The 7,802-nt window shown below is 42.9% G+C and overlaps 1 pseudogene across 1 annotated transcript; it reads right to left on the bottom strand.

The window, feature by feature from the left end:
• Positions 1–3,785: 3,785 nt before the first annotated feature.
• Positions 3,786–6,360, bottom strand: LOC308648275 (torsin-1A-like; annotated as a pseudogene). The gene is made up of 2 exons: positions 6,321–6,360; positions 3,786–4,725 (listed from the first exon to the last, which is right to left on the bottom strand). The product of its transcript is annotated as a torsin-1A-like (transcript).
• Positions 6,361–7,802: the final 1,442 nt, after the last annotated feature.

The following is a 7,802-nucleotide window of genomic DNA, read 5'->3' as shown; positions in this document are numbered from 1 at the left end:
CCACTTCCGCCCGCACTTCCGGTCCTCCCTGCGCTCTAGCGCAGTTGGTCCCAGTGGGGTGTGGGGCAGGGGTTCCGGGAGATGCGGTGTGGGGTCATATCAGGTCCCTTCGCAGCTTATTCTTAGGTGAAAATAATAAACAGTACCTTCATAAATGGCAGTCTCTGAGATGGATCCTCTACAGTCAGTGTCTTACTTGACTTACGAAGCAGAAACCTAGACGGTATTCCAACTCCTGGAGCACCCGCGTCCCTCCCACCTCCTTCCTTGCACCGCCTAGCTTTCTGCTTCTCCACATCATCGCATCCCCATTTTGATTTCTGCCCCAACTGTCTTAACAAAAGCCCTCTCTTCTTGGTCTCAGTTCCAACTCTTGTGTAGCCCTCAATCGATTCCACTTCCATGTCACATAAAACTGTTTACATAAAGTAGATTCGTTATGTTTTTTTTTTTTTTTCTCTTGTAAACTTATTTTGGTATAGTGGTGTGGGCCATGATCCCTTATAGTGAACAGAAGGGGGATCACCCCCTTTCCCGCCTCTAAAATACTCTCTTGTGAGTCACAGTGGTATGAAGGAGGGTTCTGTAGGGGAACTTGTTTTTTTCTCCTTTTCTAGGAATCATAGCCCTCCTCAGGGATATACCCTTATGTGCATTTTCGTTATTCTCCACAAAAGTTGGGCCAATTACTTTCAGATTCCCATAAATTTGTAACTAGGAGATTCTAAGGAGGTGGCAGTGGTCCTAGAACCTGTACACTTTGAAGGTAAGACTGCCATTTTGGACTGGCTTTTTGAGGTTCTATGTGTTGTTGATGGGCAAAGAGAAACTAGCACATAGAGCAGAGAAACAGAAGATATGAGGTTAGGTAGAAAGGAGGTATTAGGACAAAACAAAAGTGGCCATAATTTAAAGTCCTGATCTAAAATTCTACACTCACATGGATTAAAGTCCAGATTTAAAGGTTACTTTCACATACTTGATTACAAATGGCACTATTAAATCAATTATTAGACTTTATCTGCAGGTCCATAAATAACTTCTTTCCTGACATGGACCTAAAAGAAAAGCAGGTCAGAGAATGCCTTTGCCCAACTTAGGATCTGATTATCTATGTCATACTCCAAGTCAAACCCTCAACACTACATCACTGAAGTACTATTTACAAAACAGTACAATAAAACCCCTAGTGGGGAAGTGATTAGGGATTAAAAAAAAAAAAAGAAAGAAAAAGAAAATTATCCCTAGTGTTGGAGCATGGGATTGTGTGGGTTCTTTGTCTAGTGAATTTGAAGAATGAAATCCACAGACACAAGGGTGAGAGAAAAGTAACAGGATTTATTAGAGTAATACAAAGAAAGAAATCAGAACTCCTACAGGGGAAGATATCTGTTGTCTAGGGGTTTATATGAGTCTACAGGGTTAAGGAAATTAGCCCCTTACCCAATCCTGGATAAGGCATTCAGTGTCCATGAACTCCTGACTCACTTACTGAGCTTTTTTTTTTTTTTTTTTTTTTGGGGGGGGGTGTTTTTGTAGTTTTTCTACTTACACAGGAATTGGCCTGACCTTGATGAGTCCTGGCTTGTGTCTGTGGTCTCTCAGCCCCATTACACAGAAAAACCTGACTCTGGAGGGGCCCAAGTTTCCTATCTGCCTGTCTCAGTTATTTTCCTGCCTCAGTAGGTAACAGTTAATATGTTCAGCTACCAACACAGAGGAGGACTAAAAATACCCTTAGATCATGTTTCTTCTATAGATTTTACACATAAATATGCCTACCTAAGATGTAGCTAGCGTGGTCCTCTCTTTTTTTTTTTTTTTAAAGAGAGAGTGAGGGGGGAGAGAGAGAGAGAATTTTAATATTTATTTTTTAGTTATTGGCAGACCCAACATCTTTGTTTGTATGTGGTGCTGAGGATCGAACCTGGGCCGCGCTGCATGCCAGACGGGCACGCTACCGCTTGAGCCACATCCCCAGCCCATGTGGTCCTCTCTTAACACCCATATTCTACCTTGTCTCTTAGTCATACTTGATTACAAATGGCACTTGGTAGGTGTAGATTCTCTTCTTAGTAAAATCAATCTGTGCCTCAATTTCTTTCTTTTTGAATCTGAAAAGTTTCTCATAATGTTAAAAAACATCTTGTAAAGGTAAAATTTCTAAGCTGATTCTAAGCTGCAAAAGCCTGAATTAAAATGTAAAAGACTGGGCATTGTAAAGCTTCTAAATTGCAAAGCTTGAATTAAAATGTAAAAGACTAGGTATTGTTAAGTTCCTCTGCTACACCCAGAACCTGAAATTCCTGAGATAGTTAAAACAACGCCCTACTGGCCATTTAGCCTAGGGCCCTGTGCAGTTTGTCACAGGGCCCCGAACCAATCAGTTTGAATGTGTACCTTGCTTAGAAGTGACCAATCACCCCCGCCCGACCTGTTCCCGCCAATGAATGTGCTAATCACGTCTCAGAGTTGTTGTTCAATTTTCCCGCCTCATGATGATTTGTTCTGATGTATGCAAAGCCCCCCACCCTCCCCAAAAAGTGTACTTAAGCTCTGCTTGACCTCTGCTCTGGGCTCTGGGCCACTCTCCCTTCCTGAGTGAGCCTTGAGCCTCAGCATGCTGAATTAGGATCCTCTTCAATAAACTCCCTCCTGCTCATTGCATGAAGCTAGTCTCTTGTGGTCTCTTTCTCCAATGATTCGCCGGACCCTTACAATCTTAAATAAAGTTATCACATTTTCAGTAAAACTTGTCTTTCCTTGAAACAGAAACACATAAAATTAAAACTTTTTTTTTTAAATCATGAGCTCTGGAATGGGTGAACTGGGAGCTGTTACTTCCTCCTCTGAAGGCTTGAAATCTTCCTCTCCATGTCCAGGGCCTGTAAGGTGTGGTGGTGTGGCCTCCCAGGAATGGGAAAAAGACCCAGGAGAATTCCTGATACATCCAACAGGAAACATTAGTTGGAAACATCCATTTGATTTCTCTTCCCAAGAAAGGAGCTGGTCAAACTGAGTATTGAGTTTCTCTCAAAGCAATGACTTGGGCATCAATCATCAAGATAATAATCCAACTTGGTGAACACTGTCTTTTAGTGTTAAACCATGACACAAAGAAAAGACCACCAACTCCAATTTTAAATCAAATTAAAGCAAGTTTGTAATTCTGGCCAGGATTGTCTCTCCTGAAAACCCATGGCTAGAGATCAGTACCCCAGCTCTTTAGGAAGAGAAGCATGGAAGCAGCAGCAGCAGCAGCAGGCCAGCACAGCCAGGCCTAGCTTCAAATCCAGACCCCTGCTGAGCCTACTAGCCTGTGCCTCAAAAAGTTGCAAAACTTTGCAACACAAAAAATTGCAGAAGGGGGAGTGTCTTGAGAATTTACAGATAACAGGATTTTAACAAGCATAATACAAAGGCAGATAGTAGGTTAATGGTCTAGATGGTTCAACATTTCAAGTTAGAGAGTAAATTTAGATCCCAACACCAGAATTTATGAGGCGCCTATACCCTTATGTACAGTAGGGAGCACAGTAATCTCTGCCAAAATTGCAAGTTGGTGATTGTCATAAATTATTTGTCTCAAAGCCTTCATGTTTTTTGTTTTGTTTTGTTTTGTTTTGGGGTATGTGTGTGTGTGTGTGTGTGTGTAGAGGGTTGTTATCTGGTCAAAAAAAAGCTAGGCATGGGTGAGTTCAAGGCATGAGCAGGCATTCCAAGCAATTTTGAAATTGCAGTAATTTATAATAAAACAATCTTAAAATGGTATTAGGCTGGGTTCATCAGTAGCCCTTGTCAGCGAACTCTCTTCCTTGGGGAAAAAATGTCATCTCTTCAGCCACTCTCTGTTTATAATGTCCTCATCAATCTCATAACCCTGGGTCTGCATCTCAACCCTGATGCACATTTTCAGATGTTTGTATTCCAGGAGGAAGAAGAGGACAAAATAATCAATTAGGTTTTGGTCAATTAAACTGCTGTGCCAGAAGCCACTGTTCCATTTACTGAAGACTACCATGGACAAGGCATGCTCCATGTCCTTGAGCTTGAGTTCTTCCTTGTGATCCTCTCTGCTCCAGCATTGCTCACCTGAGGAATAGGAGGATGGATTTCTGGTAGGAGACCTCATCCACCACGTGGTAATAGTCCAGAATAGGCTTGATGGCATTTATGAGACTAGAGCGCATCTTGTCCATCTCATCGAAGATGAAGATGAACCTCACACAGGAGTTCTCATTGCCTTGAATCCACACTGTAACTGATCCTTATACAGGGTGATATTTGAGGCATGAAGGAAATGCAATGTGGCCACAAACAGGCGAACATAGTCACTGTTCAGACTGCCCTCGTAAATATTCTCCAAGATGATCTTGCTGACAAAATTCTTGCCCATGCCTGTCCACCCATGCAGAGAGGGCATGAGAGGTTTCTTGGGCCTCAGATTGCTTAGGAATCAGACACAGTGTTTAAGATGACTTTCTGCACAAGATGCTATCCAAAAAGCTTGTTATCCAGATCCTTCTGCAGTGCCTCCAGGCTGAGGCTCCACTTTTGGCCTTAGCACTAGGTGAAAAGGCAGTAGAGGCACCAGTGAGCATGCCGGCTAGGGCTGGACCCAGGCTGATGGTTCCAGTGCCCATACACCCAGGGAAGCAGCAGCAGCAGCAGCAGCAGCAGCAGCAGCAGCAGCAGCAGCAGCAGGGCCAGCACAGCCAGGCCTAGCTTCAAATCCAGACCCGTGCCATGCCTACGCTAGCCTGTGCCTCAATTTGACCCAGACCTAAATTCCTTGTTGTGCCAATGTCAAGGAAAATCACAGCCTGAGTTGAGATCCAACTTCCTTTTGGAGGACCTCCCATGACCCTCTACCCAGTAACAAAACAATGAAACTTCCTCACCCTCTTGTCTAAAATTTTAGCCCTCATGCTGAGTGTGGTGCAATTCCAAAAATTCAGGAGGCTGAGGCTGGATAATCACAAGTTCAAAGCCAGCCAGCCTGGGCAACTTAGCAAGACTCTATCTCAAAATTAAGTGGGCCAGAGGCATTGCTCAGTGGTAGAGGGCCTCTAGGTTCAATCCCAGTACCAAAAATAAAATAAAATAAAAACAAAAACATTAAATTAAATTAAAAGCACCCTGGTTTCAATCCCCAGTACCAATAAATAAATACATAAATAAACAATTTAAGCCTTTAACTGGAATCTTTCTAACTCATCTTCTCTATTCCTTAGTCTATTTCTATCCACTTCTATTTCATATTGTTTGTTGACTTACTGTTTTCCTCTGTTCCATTTCTCTATTGCTACCAAAAAAAAAAAAAAAAACATGAAGGCTTTGAGACAAATAATTTATGATAATCACCAACTTGCAATTTTGGCAGTGATTACTCTGCTCCCCAATGTACAGACTGCCAGCTGAGGACTGAAACTCTGGACCTGCATTTTTCTCCACAAAGCCTTGGGTTTTCTTACAACATGCAGCCTCAGAGCAGTCAGCCTTCTTATTTGGCAGTTCAAGTCTGCAAGATGGATCCCAGGTGGAAGCTGTTCGCACCCTCTGACCTAGCCTCAGAAGTTCCTGGGTATCACTTCTGTCACATTCTGTTGGTCAAGGCCAGCCCAGATTCAAGAAGACTCCACCTCTCAATGGGAGGAGTAGTAAAGATATAAAAATGTTCCCTTTACTGGCTAAAGATGACTTGTGGATGACTCACCATCTAAATACAAAATGAAGGTTGAACAGATTAAAAAGAATTTTTCAGGTAGCATGGATTGACTATAAAGCATAACAATAGGGCTGGGGATATAGCTCAGTTGGTAGATTGCTTGCCTTGGATGCACAAGGCCCTGAGTTCAATTCCCCCCAGCACCACCAAAAAAAAAAAAAAAAAAAAAAAAAAAAACCACAAATAAAACATAACAATACATTTAAAATCTTTCAAGAGTGTGTTTTTCTGCTGTTGTTTGTGCTTTGTGTGTATGGCACTGGGGTTTGAACCCAGGACCTCATACATGCTAGGAAAGCAATCTACCACTGAGCTACTTCCCCCATCCTCAAATTTATTACTTCAAAAATATAGAACATGTTCAGCTCTCTGCCCTCTTCCTCTCTGCTCTCTTCCTCTTCTTCCTCTCCTCTCTCTGCTCTACCTCTCCTTTTCTTCCCTTTTGGGCAGACTCCCAGTAAAATCTCTTGGTTGAATCTCGGTCTCTGGTGAGTCACTTGCCTTTCATTGGTGCCCGGACTAGGATGGGACTCCCCTGTTTTTAAGCAGGACTCCCATCCCGCCAGAGATCACCACGTGAGCGGAGACTAACCAGCGCCCATTTTCTCCTTCGCCTCCTTGGAATCCACCATCAGCCTAGTATCTTTGGTGTTTTCAGGCTCATGCAGCGCACCTGGTTTGTGGAGTTCGTGGAGGCCCTCCGACAGGACAGCTGGCTGATTCCCCCCATTTGCATGGACAAGGGTTGGAGAGAGACTATCCATGACCTGTGGCTTCGGAGAACTTTCATCGATTTCAGCCACAAGGAAATTCACATCTTCAGCGCCCTGGCCTTCACAGCTATGCTTCTTTTGTCCCCGCACCCTGACCAGCCTCCCTTCCTTCACACTCGTCCCTCTCCAGCAGGATATAGATGATCTTGTGGATCTTGTCGCCCTGCTCTCAACATAAAACAAAAAGGGAGGAATGTTTGGTGTGTGGGTGACACTCCCCGCTGAAGTTAAGTTTCCATCTTGCAAGAACATCTTGGAATCCCTTACCCCTCTCCCTCCTCTCCAAGAATGCCAAGCCTAAGAGCACCAAATTCAAAAGTTCTTTCAACCAATCCCCGTGGGACACCCTCCACATAGCCTACGCAACCCTTCTTAAGCAGAACTTGCAAGCTCAAGGTCTCTGCCCTCTTCCCCTCTGCTCTCTGACCTCTTCCTCTCTTCTCTCTGCTCTTTGCCTCTCCTTTTCTTCCTCTTCCGGCAGCCCCCTAAAGAAATCTCTTGGTTGAAAAAAATATATATAGAATAGTTCAATCTTTAAATAAGTTGTACGAAAGAAGAATATTCATGTCAAGAATATTCATATGTCAAGAATAAAATTAAACATTTAAATCCCAAAATAGAAGTTTCAGTACAGCGGTGGAGAAATCAGAAGTCAATGACACCTCTTAGACAAAATGGAAATGAAAATCGAATTCTAGGTAGCATTCCCAAAATTTGTGTGGCATATTCTGCAGACTTTTCCTTCAAACTGTAGAGGTAACTGTTTCTTCCTTGCCTGACTTTTGAATAGACACTTTAAAAGCTAAAGCCTAAAACCCTGGTCTTCAGGTTAACAGGATGAAGATATAGGAGCTCGGAGAAGAGGGAAGTCTGTGTCCTCATGACACTACTGGGAGACCGAAACAGCCCTAGGACTGCCTCCCTCTGAACTCCATGTGTGAAAGAATCCCAACAGCAGAAACTATAATGTTTAACAAAACAAAATCAAAGCATATGTAGAAAACTTTAGACTTCTATATCAACTTAGACATTATATATACAAAACAACACAAAAATGTATCTCCCACACACTCATTGCTAAGGAAGCTACAGAAGGATGTGCTCTACCCAAATGAGATGACAACCCAAAATGCAAAGGATAAGACACAATAGCAAATAGGGCCCTGATGCAAGAAAGCCAAGAGAAGTTCAGAAGACCATCACCAAAGGCCAGTTCCCAGAAAATGGTGCTGCAGACTTACTTAAATCCATTTTTTCCATGAACAAGTTTTGGGCTTTTCAATTTCATCCTCCAATTTCTG

This window comes from Spermophilus citellus (genome assembly GCF_964194105.1).
Source record: "Spermophilus citellus genome assembly, chromosome: 4".
Classification (NCBI taxonomy): Eukaryota; Metazoa; Chordata; class Mammalia; order Rodentia; family Sciuridae; genus Spermophilus; species Spermophilus citellus.
This window is presented reverse-complemented; position numbering and strand designations above follow the sequence as displayed.